The 19,614-nt window shown below is 43.2% G+C and overlaps 1 protein-coding gene across 1 annotated transcript in view; it reads left to right on the top strand.

Annotated features, from left to right (window-relative positions):
* ARID1A (AT-rich interaction domain 1A) overlaps nt 1-19,614 on the top strand; it is a 579,170-nt gene that overhangs the window by 38,764 nt on the left and 520,792 nt on the right. The gene's annotated exons all lie outside the window — the stretch shown is intronic.

The raw sequence follows: 19,614 nt of genomic DNA, 5'->3' as shown, positions 1-19,614 counted from the left end.
AGGTCTTGCCAAAACTCAGTTTTGTTTTTGCCTGGTGTGATACTGTTTCAGGAAGTCACATACTTCCCCTCTGTGCTAATGACAGCAAGCATGCTTAGATGTCATCCTTACCGATGGGATGGTGTTTTTGTTTGAGATCTCATGTTATATTGGTTCAGGGATTTACTTTGTGCTGACCCCGAATCGGCACATTTGTGACCAATGGCTTATTTCTTTACAGTGAGTGCGTTTCATAAATTTTAAATAGGATGATTGGATGGTATTTTCAGCACATCGTCATGTTTGGACAGCAACTTGGCAGTGTTGACATTTTATTCTAGGATTCACATATTCATGTACCATATTTTATTACTTTTGATTAACCAGTCCATTAAAAAGAGTTGATCTTTCTGCTGAAAAAACCTTTTTTGAGTCAGTTGCTTTGAGTTTTTGTGTGGATCTTGTAAACAAATATTCGAAAACATTTTCGTAGAAAGCAGGCTGCCCTTCTGATCATAAATATCGTCAAAACATCTCCATATGTAGTAAAACCTATATATGTAAGAATTAAATGGATAAAAAAACTTTCTCAGAGAATAGGTCTTCAGACCAAATATCCATTCTAGGCCTGCATGCAGATGTTTGCTTTTTACTGCATTGAGTGTTCTCAACAAAATGTGTATGCTTGGATGGCAAGACAGTTTTTACTTTTCAATACATCTCATAAAAAACTTACAGAGATACAATTGATTAGTTGTCTTAATGTTTGACATCTATAGATTGCCTCTTATACAGTAACGTCAAAGCAAAACAATTTCTAACCCCTTGTATTTTTCCCTCGAAACAGGTACAGTTTTAATGTACGTTGATCTAGAAATACTGGATGGTCCCAAAGTAGATGAGTTGCATCAATTTTTACTCCCAAGTTTTCAAATAGAATTTTCTCTATTGGATTAAATCTATGCTATTAACCCTTTCATTTGCCAGGCTAGGTTGAGCTCTAGTCTTAGGTGGAATATTTGGATGCTTTTCCTTCTGTCAGAAAGCGTAGGCAATTAGAGGAGTATATCACTATATCCAAGTCAGGTAAAGAGTTGGAAAATGTAATTTGTATCACTTAAGTATTTCTAATTTCTTTTAACTGACTTCTCCGACTAGCTATCTTATAACAGGTTCCTGACCGACAACTGACTCAGAGACATCAATAATAGAATTATGTGCCCAACTACAACTTGTCTTTATGAAATATAAATCTTTGGGAAGCTAATAAATTCCTCTTTTCCAACAAAGACTTCCAACATAATAATTAGATCTTGGTTTAATCTTTGGAGACCTTTAAAGAATAGGTAAATCGCAGACTCTGGTACCCAATTCTAGTCTTGCAGCTTGAACCATGGTAACAACTTTCAACTCCTAGCCGGTCCACTTTAGGGCCTATTACCATCAGCTTGACCCCATACAGGGTATGCGGATTTAACTACCCATGAAAAGCGTTTAATAACAGGACAACTGACAGGCCCCATATCGATAGTCCGATAACAATAACCGTTTCCAACACTGCTTTGGTTTTAGAGAAAAAAGATGAACACCCAAATGTACATTGGGAAAAAAAAATGTCTTGCTAGGTTTTAGCAAGCCGCCAATTGTATATCTTAGGTTTAGTGAAAAGAAACTTTCTTTTGTCCTGAAGAATATTTGTCATCTAAATCAAATGCAGCTTGAAAACATCAACATTAGTGTCTCACCACATCTGTGGATCTCTAAGCAGTTGACCCTAAGACGAAAATGTGGTCCACTGTGGACTGAATGATATGCTCCTTATTTATTAGAGATTACCTTTTGCTCATTAGCCCGAGCTATAGTTGCTTGGGGACAGCTGTTGCATAATTGTCTTGGTATTATCAAGTACTAAAATAAAGCAATGACTGGAGGGCTATTACAATCCCAACTTTTAAGAATTTGCTTAATAATGGTCCCATTTCACAAGCAAGGAAATGCGCCATTCTACCCTTCTATAAGAAAAAACAGACATGGGATCGTGGTCCATCCCAAAGGATGGCATCAAACATTGCAGTTGGGAAAGTATCATACCCTTTAATGCACGATAGTTTATTAGAAACAAATATTCTTGTGCTGCACTCAGCATTTATTATTTCCAATAACAATGAATAAGTAGTGTATTCAACCACACAATTTGCAAAACTATCTCTGCTATTAGCCTTATGGAGCGGCAAATGATAGTTAATCAAATTGTACTCCGACACTAAGTAAACGTAGGACAATTTTTATTTATTTTTTAACCAACCTCCAAGTGTTATGTGTTACCTTGATTGATTGCACTAAGCATCTTGTCCCTGGAGAAGCACGTGGCTGAGGGAGCAACATGCAAGTATGGCGGGGAGAAAAGGACCCACTGGAGACAGTTGGAAAATACATGTGCTCTCATGAAGTACTTAACCAAAAAGAAAAAAAAGCAGTGCCCAAAAAGTAAGAAGTGGAGTACATGCTATGGGGAGAAACAAACACAAGAGAAGGAAGGATAGGCCAAACAAGGTTACATGTCAAAAGCAAGGAAATAAGAGTGACAAGAAAGTCGATCAATGGTAAGTAAGCAGAGGGCAGGCTCTAAGCCCACTGTAAGCTGACATTATGTCTTTTCACAAACAGTTTGCGTTGTCTGGTAGGTGAGAGATAATAAAAAAAAGTCAAGTTACACGCAGAGTAATTTGGACTGTGTCATTATCTGGATATGGTTATTCGATGAGTTGCAGATGACACTCTCCCAACCCTTTCACTTTTTAAAGTTTGCTTCCAACCCTTTAACATTTTATGAAGTCATGTTATCCTTGTATAACACATATATGCTGAACTATAAAGGCGTTGTAATCTCAGACCCAGCTCTCGAAAGACCACACTCTCCCATAAAGTAACCAACAGCTCCAAGCCAAACACCTTGGATCTACCTTGAAGCAGAAACAATGTTACTGCTTGTAGAAATAATACAGACTTCCTTTCTACCCACTGGTCACCAAGAGTGTGCTCCTTACTCTGCATCTCTAAGTCTGTGGTGTGAGAGTTGTACTCTCCCATGGACATCAAGACACAGAGGTTGTATATTAGTTTGTTTTCATGATGCACCTTGTACTGACTTGGCCAATTCCTTAACTTTCCTATTGGGAAAGTTATTCTATAGTCTTAGTATTGCCATGATTTGAATATCTCAATTCTATTTAATTTGGCCACATCCATAGTTTGTACTTTGGAAGATCCAGAACTCTGCAGCTAGGTCAGCGATGGACAGATCCCACATAAGGAGCATGTTAACCCTAGCAACTTAAATTTCTGTGTCCTTCAAAATCAGCTTCTATGACATCCATAAATGTTAACAATGCCAGTCCATATACTCACTGTCGTCATCTCACAGACAGCTATGGCTGGTCAATAAAAACAATTGCTAAATTTAAAAGTCCACCTTTGGCCTTAGGACTTTATTTCGTAGAACAGCACATTGCCAGCAATTAAGAACTCAACGGAGAACTATTAAGGTCTTCCCACATCTTTCAAGTCTGTCAGGTTATACAAAGACACAAAGGGTGTGAGTTGCTCCTTTGGGGTCGCCTCTGCATTGAACTCCTAGGGGAATTACAGAGGATGGATGAGGATCTCTTACTTCCATCAGCTCTAAGTCTCGTGTGTAGGGAGAGGCGTTGTTATGCTTCTGACAATACATTGGATCTGCCCCAAAGCAGCCAGCTGGATGCAAATGGCAGTGTCCAAAAGAGTTTACTTAGCCTAAAATATCAATGTAAGCTAATGCCTCAATTTTCCACTAAGTATTTGACTTGTTAAATTTAATTTACTACTTTTTTTCTGGGAATTGGGGTTTTCACAACTTTTTATAGAGCACTACTGAGCTCTAGAAATTCTAAATTATTGTGAACATTCCGTAGTTGTTAGGTGGACCTTTTTCCACGTGCAGCCTTGAATGCAGGCATATTTCTTTTTTTTTAACGATAAAGGGAGAAATGGATGCCACTTTGCTGACCATCAGTGTGATGAACACGTTTGGAGATATGCTCTGAATCATCAGACTGGAAACCTTTTTAAAATATACCTCCACAATAGAGCACTGTTCGCTCAAAATGATAGTTTCTTCAAACTCAAACATATGGTCAAAAGCTGCTTAATGGTTTCTTCACCCAGCCATTCATGCAGCCACTTAGGAAATCAAAGCAGCACCAGACTAGTGTCTCCTAATCTCCTCAAGCCAAAACCAGCATTTGGTGTGCTTTCCACATTTGCCAACGCTGTGGTCGTACTTAGGCATGAGAAAGGTGTGGAGGGTGTTAAAAGAAGGGGTTCCTTTCCCCTGGCCCTAAATATTTCTTGTTATTTCGCCTCATTGAAGCTGATCCACCGTCAGGGAGGGATGAGGCTAATGAAGACTTGCCCCAAGCCAGATGTCTTTCTGAAAATAACTAGAAAGTATATCCCCTAATCTTCGAATCATATTGAACCATAAAGTACTGATAGACAATGAGTCATCAATTTTCTAACTGGTCGTTAAAGCTTTCAAGGACGATAATGTGGTTAAATGCAGCATGATTGAATCAGCCTATTGGCATATATTAGTCATTAAAGTCATCTAGGTAAGGCAAAGAAAGACTATTGAATGAATGTATGGTGATCTGCAGCCAAGTGCATCAGTGGCACTGCTGTGCAGTGGTACCGCTTGTGGTTGCTTACACCGTTACATAGACTTACACCTGCCACATGCCTGCTCAACTGAAAATCAAATATATTAGCCCACCTCTCTTCAAATATGGCAGACTTTACCTACCAGCTGCCTCTCAACAGCCAACTTTAAATCCAATACAAGAGCAGCCCATCACACTTGAAACAACTATTACTATTAATTCACACAAATTGCTAAAATAGTTGCAAATAGTTTTAAACTAAATAGTGTGTGGCTTGTTTTCACATCAGTATCATTCATTAAGGATGAACTTAGCGTCCCGATAAAGACCACGAGGAGTATGACCCGTAAGAAACAAGTATAACAACAAAACAAGAGACAGAGGGTGTACAAACCCATTCTCCGACATTGCATGAAAGCTGTAATACAATGATGGAGAGTTACTGTCAGATTTAACAAATGATCGACAATGTAATGCTACGTTGATCTGCCTGCAATGACCCTAGCTGTAACTGATGCTGGGGGTTATGTTCACGTTGTGAAACAAAAAAGAATGAATTTATCAAATCTTTTAATGAAACCTCACAAGCATAGAGTTACAGCCTGTAAAACAGCTTCCTGCAATTAAGGTCGTAGCATCGGAACATGTTCCAATTAAAAATGTTTATTTCACAGCTCTTCGGCCTTCAGATTTTGGAACATCTCATTCTCCTATCCCCAACTTCTTAAAGCTGAAAAAAATACTTGGATTATCCTCCATCCATCGATCTTGTTAACTCTTATATATGCCCCTTTTTAAAGGTAAATGTTCACAACTTGTTCACGCTGTATGACTGTTGCGGCTAAACTTTTATAAACCCATCAAGTACATTATTCAACTTTACTAAATGGTATGTTTTTATAATAGTGATATATACCTGCTCACGAGCCCATCCGTGTATCCCTTCAAGCACCTTTAATTCATTTAAATATTAATGAAAGATTCTGAATCTAAAGCAAATTTTTAAAGAATTTGTCCTACCAATCCACGCCTACGGTTTACCTCAAGGTTTACTCTGGCAAAGAACGGAGTTAATACCAGGATTACTCAATTAGTGTAATACTCTCAATACCAGTTACAGGCAGTTGCCGGATGCTTTATTGCATTGAATGGCAAATGGGAGATAGTGTGGGGTCTATGAAACCAAGCTCTCCTCTTTGGACAAGCTTCAGAAGCCCTGTTCCTGAGAATGTAACCAGACTATAGGAAGCTTCACCATTGTTTTTAAATTCCGTGCCACTTACATTCGTTAAATAAACACAAATTCAAAAGTCAGAGGGAAATCATTAACCACAAAAAGTTCTGTCTGGCCGTTTTGGCTTAAATATCAGAAAAGTGGTTTCAGTCTACACCTCCTTGCACATTGACTGCATTTCTTTCAGCAATCTTAATCAGTCGGGAATGTTATTGAGGGTGAATTCTTAAAAATAAATCTGAGACCAAATCCATAGTGAACCATATCCTCCACTCCCAAATACATGGAAAATAGTAGTTTTGCTTTTTTTGGGGAGGGGGGGGGGGGGCAGGAAAACTATTTTCCTCGAGTTCTCCCTCTGGAAAAATCCACTTATCTAAATTTCCAGGAAACTATTTAAGGCATTTTAAACATCCCCTGTATCTAAGGAAAGTGATCTTTATGGACCTCCATCCTTCACAGTCAATATCACCTACGGAGCCGTCAGTAAAATGCAGCTTTAGAAATAGGGAACTTTTTCATGAGCTCTGGTGAAACCCGTTGCTGGCCCTTTTGGACTGTCGGCGCCTGCAATATTACAAATGTGTGGCTTTAGTTTCAACATTTTAAAGTGCTGGGTACTAGCCTGCTTCAGGTGGATTCAACTCATATCAGTCGTGTATTGCCAATAGAATATGGACCAACTGGCGGAATATACTTTGAAAAAATGAGTTACGTTTGACTAAGCAGGAATTAATTTTTCAAAAGGACTGCACACATCTAGAATGCGTGAAAAACTGGATTATGTCAGAAGATGCAAGGTGGATGACACAAAAAGATTATACAGCAACAAATGCGAGCGGCTCTTACACTAGGACAAGAAAGGGAACCACAGGGATTGGTCACAGGATAACACAATGATCAGATACCATACCCACCTGCTGGACAAGTGCCTCTTGTACGCCTGACGAAAGATACACATTGAGGCTATTGTGATATACACAAGGGGGGTAATAGGAAGAAGTTGATTCACCACACCAGTAATTAAATGTTTTTTATAAGGAGCAAGGAAAGAATCACATCCAAGCCCACTTCGAATCTCAATGTGGTGCTTACTCAACTAATGACATCTTGTGAACCAATGCACAAGGCCCGACTCAGGTTTTTAACGTAAAAACGGCTTTTCTCATTGCTATCACTTTACTGAGATAGGTTAACAAGATCCAAACGTTTACCCCACAAGAACTGTGTCTTCGGATACACAAAGACAAAGTGGTAATAAAAACTAACCAAAGATTCATACCGAAGGCTCTTCACATTCTGGATGTGCGACAACCAGTAGTATGCTATCTAGAAAACACAAAGGCCATCAGGAAGGGGGACATTGTACACTAAAAGGTCTTCTGTCTCTAAGGGAACTATCGCAAGACGGGCAGTGCAGATGATACAATGCAGCCACTAGACAGCAGGAGCAACATTTTAGGAAAGAACTTGAGCACACACAACGAGGAAGAAGAGAACATCTTTTGCTTTCCTAGGAAGCATGACACTAGATGATACCTGTGCAGCAGCCACGTGGTCTTCAATACCCACTTTCACAAAGCATAACTGTGTGGTCATTGACGTCAAAAAGGAGGCAGAAGTGGGACACAGAGTATTTAAACATTTGTTTGTAAACACACTCTCTTAAGGATCCAGCCATCGCTCCGGACAAAATACTGCTTTATAATCAGTGCACAGTTTTTAGCTGTCTGCAGGCAAAGGCCTCTTCTGGACCATACCAAAAAACTTCAAGTGAGCTCAACACCCGCCTATTGCGTACCATTCATTGTCTTTATTGTCATTCTCATAGGCTTGCTTCTCATTTGATGGCTTGCATTCCTCTTGCACTTGTTTGACCGTCCCCTGGAGAATAGCTACTTTTACCATTCTTTGGATTGGTTGATTTGTATCTTTACACTGCTAATAATTAAAGAACTGCTTTTTCCCCTGAAAACACACCATCAGAACGCATGTTTTCTTGCTCTTTCACCCTTGTGTGTTGCTTCCAGTGAATACCCGCCCTATGTGTTCCATGTTTCTCCCTCCCATCCACTTGCTCTCTTGTATGCTGCTTCTCCTGTTATGCCTGCCTTCTCCCTGCACCCTGGCTTTTAATTTCAAACTGACACTTGGATTGGTAAAATAAAATAAAAAAATCGGTGCCCTTGTTATTCTGGAGGTGCATGTGTCGTGACTCAAGAGCACAAATGTCATAACACATAAGTGCCCTTTAGAGTGACATCAGTAGCAGGTACGTCATTACGCCTTTTATTTATTTATGCCAATGCGGCATAGCATGAGCTCAAAGCATTTTGCTTTTTACTGATGCTTTAGAGCCTCAGCAGAAAGCCTTGGCAAACCCAGTAGGTCAAACAGGCGCAACCTATTGACTTTGACCATGCATGTGTGATTTTTTTTTTACTACTCCAAAATATACTTTGGCTATCTTAAAGTGGTAAATAAAAGCCTGAACTGTCAGTCATGTCATACCACATAATCTGTAACGATGGTGATTATGTATGCAAGCATATATAGCATTGCACCTTTTCTTTTTTAAAGTTCTGTTAAGCATCAGCTAAGAATATTTTTTTACTCTGATGCATAACATCATCCTCAAAGCATTAGCAAAGCCCATAGGTATTTATTGTTTTTAAATAGTGAGACTGATTGACTTTTCCATGCCTGTTCTGTTTTTTGTTGAGTGCGCTAGATCTGTACTGTGTATCTGCATCATTGGTCAGTTCTTTACCTGTGCTATCTGTGGCTTTAGTTTTTGGATGCGCCATGTGCTTTACAATGCCTTTGATTAATTGAGTGTGCCAAAGTATTTTCATTGCATTTAAGTACGTATGACAATAAGAGATGTATCACTGTACAGAGAAAGTGAGACATGCTTGGAAGATTGAAAAATGGAGGGGCGATCACAGAAGAGAAATTTGTGTCCATGTGTGTTGGCCAAAATAGAGATTGTGTGTCATATCAGCTTGAAGCATGCATTGGTACAGAGGAACATGCATTGGTAAACAGGAGCATGCAACACATGCTACGGGGAAGACTATCATAACATGACAGACATAGTACATATTACAGCATCAGTCCGCTTTTTTATGGTGCTATTATTCAGAATATTATTTTAAGGCCATCAATATGGATATAGCATTTGATGCAATGGGATTTGAATTTGTGACCCGTGTTCTATTCTTTGGATAGGGCAGATAGAGTTCCACCAGTGAGTGATACACTTAGGTGCAGTTAGGAGATTTCAGTTAACTGTTATTCCTGTAAGTTGACTGAAATTAATGTCACTGGTTGATTGGAGATGGTGTTGTATCAAGTTTTTTTAGCCTATGACGGGTGATAACCACAATTTTCTTGAAGACATCTGTCCTGAAGTAGAGGAAACTTGCGTACTTGAAAAGGACATAATACAGGGTGACGTTTTTACCGTTGCATCTCTAGCTGGAGCTGAATTTTAGTAGACTGTCTCGGAGCAGTCCATCTGGGATCAGAGTATACTGTGAAAAGTAAAGATTGGGAGATAGATGCAGAGCTTAAACATTTAGCGACTTCAAGATTTTCATATGTATTTGACTGGGCACTGATATTTCTGAGTATGTGAGTCAGTAGTAAAGTTTAACTAATCTTGTTTCATGGTGTTATATCTGGTATACGTATTTGAATCCTCATATGATTTGTGAGGTCAGTTTGTGGGTGTTGGTTCCGTTGTAAGATTGGACTTTTGGGAAATAAGTGATTTGAGAGTCCGCAAAGTTAAGTGTTGGTAGGTTTTCTCTCTTCTGGAGGATGGTTGAAACACTACTTGGCGTAAGGGAATTATTTGTCACCATGCCGTTGGTTTAGTTGGTGTGCCCTGTTCTCCACTGTGCTGCTTCGGTGGGCGTACCACATGTGCTATTGTGCTATTGTTCAGGTAGTCTGCTATGCGTATGCAGTTGGGATGTATATAGACTAAAACTGTGAATCTTCTAGGATTGGGTACACCGTCTCCTTGCTGGGGCTCAAAGGGAAATGTTTCTTGACAGAGATTGCTAGGTCCAATATCAAGGGTCTACATAGCCTTCCATATGTTATTGTACTTAGCTAGTTCTGGGTACTATCTGATCCAATCACTGCAATGTGATGATTGTGCTTCCTTGTGCTTATCTTTCCTCTGCTTATGTTTAGCATTCTACTGTGTAGGTTTCCCACTGTGGGGCACTTTCAGGCACAGCCTTCTGCTGGTCTCAGAATTTCCTGGAAGGTTGGTCCAAACATATCCCTCTTAAATCCTTTGACAACCACAGTCCCACTTTTTAGCTGTGTTCATCAAGGCTTGCCCCTCTGTCTATTCCTGTTCAACAACTACCATCATCCCCTCTTCTCAGTCATTTCAGTAGATCAGGTCTGTTGTAATTCATGCACTGAGATGCTCCCCTTTTGATCAGTCTGTTTGGATCCTCAGAACCAGTTGATTGCACTCTACCAAAGAGTTCAAGCCATAAATACCGAATAACTGGAGGAGCCTTTATCTGAATTCTATAGAGCTTTTAGATTCAAAATGGGGATGCACTCAATCACCGCCTACACCCATGCTGCTGTCCTTTCATCTTAAACAACCCACTCAGAGTTTAGGCGCCCTCCTACTGCACTCCAAAACTTCTCACTCAAATTAAGGCTGTAGTCAAGGCTGCTAATTTTCATTTGTTTTAATGCTTTTTTCGTCTCATCCTGGCCAGTGCAAACTCCTTAGTGGCGTGTGCTCTTGGTTCTGTGATGGCACTGGCGATGCCTAACTCTTGTAGGTGTCATGGATACTTTAACACTCTGTTGGGCTCGATGTGCCTGGCGGTACAACCAAGGTCTTGAAGACCTAGCAGTGCCTTGTGGGACATACGTGCTCGTGCATTTCAGCTGTGCCCACTGGTACTTGGGAGCGTTCTAAAGCATGGTGTTCATGGCGACACGCCTAATGCCCGCAAGGACCTGTGGGTACTCTTGGTGATATGACCATCAGGGTTGAGTTATGGATGTTAGGGTCTTCCCGATTAGGGGTTGCAGTATATTGCAGGTAGTGGGTGTAAATGCTGATTGAAGCGAGAGGTGTTGCAGCCATCGGACCCGTGAGGTGCAGCTGTGATAGTTATTGCTGGTGTAGTGGTCATTCTTATTGTGAGTAATTAATTGAGCTGTTAGTGCTCACACCGGTTTTAATCTGTACTTTTTCAGAGGATTGTAGCTAGCGCCAGGACACCTCAGGGTAACAGTTGCGCTTTACAAATGCCCCATAAATAACATAACAGTGCAGTTTTTTTTAAGGGGTGGGTCGAATAATCAGGGTTGGAGAAGCTGCCATCAGTGCTGTGTGCTGCCGCACGGGTATCAGTGATGGTAATCGCTGTAATACTCTGCGTTGTACAACTGGTTTTGAAGTAAATGCTGATAGGGCTTTTCAGAGATACGGTCATTAGAGCTGTATATTGGAGGGGGGAGTGGTAATCAGCGCTTTGTATTGTGATCTCCCCGTAGCAGGGGGTGACATTTATTTTTACCATCTGTGGTGCTGCATGTGGTCTGTGAGTAATGATAAAAACAGGGAAGTTGGAATCGTTTACGTATTGTAGGTGGGGATACCCCTGCCGATAGTCGGGAGTAGGTTGCAGATTGGACAACCCTGAAACAAAGGTACCACCTGTCTGCCAGTGGCGGATGGTAACGCCATACTAGGTGTACCCTCCACTGTGTGCGGGGTGGCGATGTGCTGGCAATATGGCCGCAGTCACAGATGCTCTGGTCTCAGAGGTTCCAGTGAACACGGGTGTAATATGTGCAGGTTTGAGGTCCTTCACCCCCCGGGTTTAGTACAGTGCTCTCGGTGACCCCGCACCCCTGAGCCTTTCGCCTACCTGCATTGTTGCATGTGTAGGCACTGCGTTGAGGTGGTGTGACAGTGGGCCAGGGAGTACAAGGTAGGATAACTCCACAGGAAAACCTGTCGCCGTCTCAACGTCCTCTGTGATCTCTCCTGTGTCCCTTTGTGACCTCACAAGTCGTGGTCACCTGGCAAGCAGCACAGAAAAGACTGGACCGCGAGTGCGACCCCAAGGGAGGCCAGTCCCTTCTGTGACCGGCTGTGACACTCGACGTCGCATTTTCGATCTGAGCACAGAATGTGATACAGGGTAGGCATGCCTAACGAAGTGATTTTTGTAAACGGGGAATGTGATAAAACAAGGTGCACTGAAAATATCTGCCAAGGAGTTTGGAGGGGACTGGTGTTTTTAAAATAGGAAATCTTGATGTTTCTAAGAGTTGTTATGACACATCACGGCGAAGACTATCTATCTCATTACTGAATCATGTCAAAAGACTCGATTATTCCACAAGAAATTTAGATTCTAAAAATCGTTCACTTCAGTTATAACATGAATGAATTCATCTTCTCGTACAACAAACGAATATTCGGTAGAGACCCTGTCAGAGGAGTCATTAAGCGTTTGATTAAGGATTGTAGTCAGCCAACCAAATATGACGTTTGGCGCTTAAACGTGATCGCGTGAAAAACATTGAACATGTAATGGTGAGTCTTTTGAATAAGTAAAGAATAATCCCGAAATACCCAATAGTTTTGGATTTTTTGAATTTCTTTTGTTGTAGTAAGTTTCTAATAAAATCCATTAACGTTCAGAACGATAGATATGTGCAGAAAGGATAGGGCATTCTAGCTGTTAGCGTGACATATGTTCCACGCATCTCTGGCCACTTTGAGATCGCTAAACTAGATCACGTGAATGAAGTTAATTTTGCCAACAATGTGAATATATCGTAAGAAATACGAGTTCCAAGGGGTTGGCGATATAAAAGGTGGCGTTTGGGGCTGGGTCAGTCTTATGCAGGACAGAGCTTCCCACGGATTACACAGTTACAGACGTTCGACGTTTTACCTGTTTGCTTGGCCCGGGACAGCAGCTATTTTAACCTATTTCTGGCTTGCTGCTGTTGTGTAGTCTTTATAGGGAGTAATGAGTTTAAGAAAGAACGCGCCCTGTTTCCCTGTTAGCACGCGTTTTCTCACACGGGTAATGCATTGAATATAACTGATGTAATGTTGGACTATCGTCCTTTACGGGTAAAATTACCACCGCTTATTCTAGACTCTTTGTATTAATAAGACTCGCGCTGTAACATTTCTACCTGTATTGGGGCAAAACAGTGTTGAGAAAATTATGCCTGTTTGTATGGGCTGGTGGGGAGGACCCATCGGTCACCTGCTTAAAACTTTAACACGATGCTATGCGCACCATCTTAAGTTTGGTTCAGTCGCGGTTTAGACCCAAGAAGCTCCCTTTCAGGGCTACTAGTGGCCAATCAACAACTTCTCTCTGCAATATGTGCACTTGTGATCCTCGATCTCCCCCTCCCCCAAAGAAATGTTGGGATGTATAAGTCCCAGCCTCTATCCAGTCCAGAAAGTGGAGAATGAAAGGGGCTGGTAGTTAAAGGATTGTCATCCTATTGACCTCCGTCCTCACAGAGCCGTTCACGTGGCACACAGCGATTGGTTAGTCTCCCCAGAGCCCCCATCCCGCTATGGCGCTTAATGCAGAGAACGTAATTGGAACCTGTGTAGAAGTGCACAGGACACCGCCCATACTATTATGCAGCGCCTGCCACTGAGGTGTGACTTAAAAGTACATCTGGTTCTATTGAGACCTTTTCCACTTTAACAGTGAAGAGAACCTTGCCACTTAAATAGAAGTACAACTCTGTGGTTAGAGCTCCAGTGCCACACAATTGACATCTGAGCCTCATATACCTGGGGCACATTGCTCTAGGGGCATTTGAGCCTCCTTATGTCTGCCGCATTTGAGTTGCAGACCGCCTAATGCTCGGCACATTTGACCCACTCCCACCCTGGTTATTTGAAACACTGGCTTATGTATATTACCACTCACATATCAATAACAGCGCCATGGCAGGAATTTTGGTGGAGCATTGACAGTAGTAATACCACTAGGCATAATTTGTCAGGGCAACTATTTAAAACTAATGATAATGAGAGATTATTGCTATTGGGGCACAATGTTTTGAAGAATTTGTTCATTTATCAGTAATACATCAAATAACCATCTCCACAGGTAATAGCAAGTCTGAGTAGGTCGCAGCATGCGAACTGTTAAACATAGAAAGAGGTACATTTGTGTAAACCTCTGTTAGCCACCAGTGCCTATTTGTATGTTTCAATCATCTCAAGTATTTATTTATTTATTTATTTATTTAATTTATATGGCGCGTTATAACCACAGGGGTCTCTAAGCGCTGTCTGTCCAGATTTACATGCAAGATGTTACATAATGAGATGTTACAAACGAAAGGCTGTGCACCTAAAAGCTACTCCATGCTTGTTTGTACAACACAGTTTTTAGTTTTTTTCTAAAGGGAAGTAGACTACTTTCCTTCCTGAGATCTGAGTCCAATTTATTCCACAATGCTGGAAGCACGTTGGAAAACGCACGGCCCCCCACCGTCGTCAGCTTGAAGCGGGATTGGGACAGGAAAGTGGCATCTGACGAGCGCAGAGTCCTACCCGGAGTGTAGGGGGATATTCGGGATTTCAAATATTTAGGTGCTTTGCCGTGCAGAGCCTTGTGAGCAATACACAATCCCTTGAATACAATTCGCTGACGTATTGGGAGCCAATGCAGCTCCCGCATCAGGGGAGAGGCATGGGCAGTCCTGGGTTTTTTGAATATGAGCCTAGCTGCATCATTCATAACTCCCTGAAGCTTGTCCAGCAGCCGCTGAGGCAGGCCTAGGTATAGGGAGTTCCCGTAGTCCAGCCTAGCCAGAATTGTGGCTGAGACCACGTGTCTCAAGGTAGAGAATGATAGCAATGCCGAGATCTTCCTTAGTTGTTTTAGGAGGCCTATACAGGTACCCACTACAGTGGAAACCTGTTTTTCCATGGATAATTTATTATCCACATATAGGCCTAAGCTCTTGACTGCGGCTGCCGGTTTGGGTGGTGTGCCCAACTCTTTAGGCCAGAAATTGTCACTCCAGGGGTTGCCCGAGATGGAAATGGGCAACACTTCTGTCTTGTCTGGATTGACCTTCAGAGAATTCTCCGACATCCAGTTCACTGTGGTTTTCAGTATGTCCTGTAACCTAGCGGATGCTCCTGGGCCAGCATCTTTTCATAGTAATATGTGTATGATGCATGTATATGAAATTGAGTCATGACAGCGTGCATACTGTGGAAGATAACTGATAGAGACTTCCAGCCACAGATTCCTTACCTTAGAATTTTCCCCAGGTGTTAGACTGGATCCCAAAATTTATGAGCGGTATCCCTGTGCACCAGTAGGAGGCATCATTCTGCTCAGTGGCATCCGCGCTGGAAGTGACTTGGGTGGTGCCTGTACAGCGCCACCTAGTGCACTGACATCAGTTCTTTCCTTTTCGTGCCAGTTAGTTCTGATCAGTGAAGAGCTATACCTCAGTGACTTTTTGATTGGCTTTTTCTAAACTTTATGTTGAAACATTTTTGAGAATGTAGTCTCTTGGTGTGACGAGGATGTCCACAAAGAAACCTATGGGTTTCAAACCACATGGAGCCTGTCACAGGCAGATGTCTAAGACTGTCCCACACTTGGTTTCTCTGTGGTGCTTGGAGAGGGACCATGAGTCCAAGACCTGAGAGGACTGCCGTGCCATGCACTAGAAGATGCTGAGGGAGGATTCCCTCAAGCTCCTCATCACCCCAAACCCGTTGACGCTTATGATCCTGGTTGTACAGAAGATACCGGGACTGCTGCGGTGCCACTCCCGACAGTTTGCGTCTCGATCCAAGTTGTCAGATAAGTTCCCCCGGAAGAATACGAAGAGGTCTTAGACTTCGCCATACCTGTCCAAATCCTTATATAAGGCGCAGGCGCGTCAGCACTCTAGAGTCCGCTCTGCTCCTCCCTGACTTTTCCAGAGCTGAAGTGAGTCCTGTCCAACTAAACAGTTTTGTGAGGCCATGCACCTAATATTTGTGGACGGCAGACCGATCTAGAGCGTCTTCGGGACCATTGGGTTAGGATGCACCCCAAATGGATTCTTGCCGTCAGGTTCACCCTTGTCACCAGTCAGGTCCCCTTGGATCTTGTGCTGGATCAGGAGCGTCGCCACCGCCTAGAAAACAGAGATCTTCCTCGGCACCCCCTACAGTACTGAAGCTTATGGTGGCCCAATCCCCTTTGTCATTCCTAACTCCGATACTCAGCCGAACAGGTGTTGTCTGGGACCATGCTCTCTGAGTCGGAGCCAATGCCTTTCTCATTCGACAGGCCTGGAGTGGGAGACTAATGGGAGAGGTCTGAGGACCCATATGAATATTAACATCCCGTAGATGACACAGAGGACAACTAGTATGAGGAACTAGTGGATGCCAGTGTGCTGGGCACCTCACTGGACACTGGCCTGGTCCCTCTCCCTACAGTGACTATGCAGCAAGAGTCAAGACAAATGTCTTGACAGGGGCCTCAGGCGAGAGTTGCAGCCTCAAACCTGTACTCCATTAATGAGGCCCTGACAATGTCTCACTCGGTCCTGTTCCAATCCCTGCACCCATATGATGTAGGACTCGGTTGGTCAAGTGCTGCCCATGGTCTTACAGGAGGCCTCAACCATACTTTTGCCAGCAATTGGCAGCATAGTTCACCATCAGATGTGAACTAGATACAACTGACTCGTTGGGCAGAGCGATTTCTTCAGTGGTCCTAGTGAGCAGCACTGGCTCTTCGGAGGCTGTGTTGGCTCTCTTGGCCAAGGGAGCCATCAAGAGAGTGCTGTAATCCGAAGCAGGTTGTGGTTGCTATTCCTTCTACTTTCTGTTGCCTAGAAGGACAGAGGCCGTTTTCCTATCCTAGACCTGCACCGTCTCAAAATGAGAAGTTCAAAATGCACCCTTTAGCTCAAGTCCCGTCTGCCCTGGAGACTGGATGGTAACGTTGCATACTTTCCCATCCCTGTCCTGCCTGCCCAAGATACTAACTGCAGTTCACGTATGTCAAGAGCACTTTAAGTTTGTTATTCTCCCTTTTGGTCTTATCAGCACCCACTTGGTGTTCGCCAAGGTGATGGAGGTGGTTGCATTACATCTGCGGAGGTCGGGGTTCCAGTCTTCCCCATCTTCGACGATTGGCTGTTGAAGGTGAGCTTGCCTCAGGCAGTTTTCTCCCACTTGCAGACTACCGCGGACCTCCTACATTTGCTGGGGTTCACTATAAAGTGCTTGAATTCGCATCTGACTCTCTCTCATCTCTCTCTCTATCCCTTTCATTAGGGCTGTTCTGGACACTGTGCAGTTTTGGGTCTATTCTCCTGAGCAATGATTCCAGCATATTCAGGGTATGATACAGATGTTTTCAGCCTCTATCCTGTATGTCTGTTAGACTGGCTCTGAGGCTGTTGGGCCTCATTGCCTCCTGCATCCTTCTACTGACACATGCCTGTTGGCGTATGAGGGCTCTGCAGCGGGACCGGAAGTGTTACTGAGCATAGCATCAAGGTAAACTCTCTGACATGGTTCAGATCTCAGTGGGAACTGCAAATGACCTGCAGTGGTCGCTAAAGGACCGCTGTTGGGATATCGGCAGACCTCTTTCCCTTCCCCAGCCAGAGTTGACTGTAGTGACAGATGTGTCACTCCTGTGCTGGGGTGGCCATCTGGGAGAGGTGGAGCTCAGAGAACTCTGGTCTGCAGTAGAGTACAGGCTTCACATCAACCTACTGGAGTTCCGGACGATCCAGTTGGCTTTGAAAGCCTTTCTTTCTTTGTTAAGGGGAAGGCTGGTGCAAGTGTTAATGGACAACACCATTGACATGTGATACTTCAACAAACTGTGAGGGGTGCGTCCATGAACCCTTTGACAAGAGGTCCTGCGTCTCCGGACGTGACGAGAACGTCAGGGCATTTCTCTGGTGGCCTGACTGGCCCTTTAAAAGCCAGGGCGGACAAACTCAGCCATCAATGTCTAACCTTTCATGAATGGCATTTCCATCTGAATTTGGTGCAAGGTCTCTTATAAGAGTGGGGAGAGCCTTGGCTAAATCTGTTTGCCATAACTGAGAACGCACAACGTCAACAATTGGCACGCTGGAGTTCCCAAGGCAGCTCTTGTTCTGTGATGTTTTTCTTCATGAATGGACCTCCGACCCCCTGTACGCCTTTCCGCCAATACCACTCCTGCCCAGATTTCTCAAGAAGATCTGGAGCGGCTGGGCCCAAGTTATTCTTGTGGCTCTGGATTGGGCACGGAGCATCTGGCTTGGCTCTTCGGGAGGATCTTCTGTTGCAGCAACAGGAGAGGGTAGAGCACCCAAACCTGCACACCCTCCACCTTCTTGTGTGGAGATTGAGCAACGACAGTTGACAACCTTCGATCTTCCCAAAGTTTGTGATGTTATTCTGGCAACTCACACCAAAGAGAAGGAAAGGAAAATCAAATCCGCCTCACTTCTTCATGGGAAGCCCGCAACGGTATTAAAACTGCCCCCATGCTCTAAATTGTGTCATTCTTCATCATTGGGAGTGCTACAACACTCTGGTGCAGACCAACATTAAGAGAGGAGCAAACAAGTCTTTTTTTAACTGCAAAAAATAGCCCTATTATTCTGGCATCCCACCACAAAGACTATATACACTGGTACACATTTGTAAAGTGGTGTGAAGCTAGGAATATCAACCCTCTTTTTGTGCCACTCTTCAAGTTCTACAGTTTGTTCTTTCCCTGGGGCAGTAGGGCTCCACTCTGTGCACAGATAAAGGCTATTAGCCATATACCAAAAAGGAGTCACTGTTCCTAAGTAGGGAGAGAAAAATAAGGGAAGTAAGAGGTACTCTCGTCGTGTGCTACTCTAATTGTGGGGACAGTGTGTTCTCATCTTGATGCCCTCACACATCCCGAAGGATGTCATCCTTCATCATTGAGCTGTTGCTCCTCGTCAGGCCGGCGCTGCAATGCCCTAAGGGTCCCCCGAAGGGTCTCTTTTTCGGAGATCTTTTGATGAAGTCGATGGGTGCGTGGGTGTAAGTGGCAGTGAAGTCCTAGAAGGTGTTTTAAAAAATGGCTGGAGGGAGAGGGATTCATTTTTATTAAGGTGATCCCTCTGTCATTGTTAAAACAAAGTGTATGGTGCTGCTTTACGGGGTATTGTGTCCCTTGGTAGCTGGGTAACTATATGTCCCTAGTGGGCATATGTTCTGGTTAACATGTTTTGCGCTTTAATGGTCTCATGGGGAGATCCAGGGTGCTTCGTCAGGACTGAGTGAGAAAGTTGTATCTACAATGGCCCGAAAATTTCAGTGCCCCCGGATAAATGAAGGGAGTAGAACTTCCCTTAGTAGGTAGGGTAAGATCCCATGAGATCAGTGAAGGTCACTTGAGAGGGTTCTCTCTGTGCATCTGTGCAACCTTTAAGTCACCTGTTGTGACTAGGCTCCTCAGTGGGTATAACATGTCTACTTCCAGGACATATATCATGCCCTAGTGGGACTTAAATCTGGTTCTGACTTGTCTTATGTGTGCTTCCATTGAGTTGCTACACAATTGTCCACTCCGGTTGCTAGCCATCAAGACGGTTTTCCTTTGGGCCATAACATCAGCCAGTAGAGTCAGCTGACTACTGCATGCACTC

Source organism: Lissotriton helveticus, chromosome 3_1 (assembly GCF_964261635.1).
Source record: "Lissotriton helveticus chromosome 3_1, aLisHel1.1, whole genome shotgun sequence".
NCBI lineage: Eukaryota > Metazoa > Chordata > Amphibia > Caudata > Salamandridae > Lissotriton > Lissotriton helveticus.
This window is presented reverse-complemented; position numbering and strand designations above follow the sequence as displayed.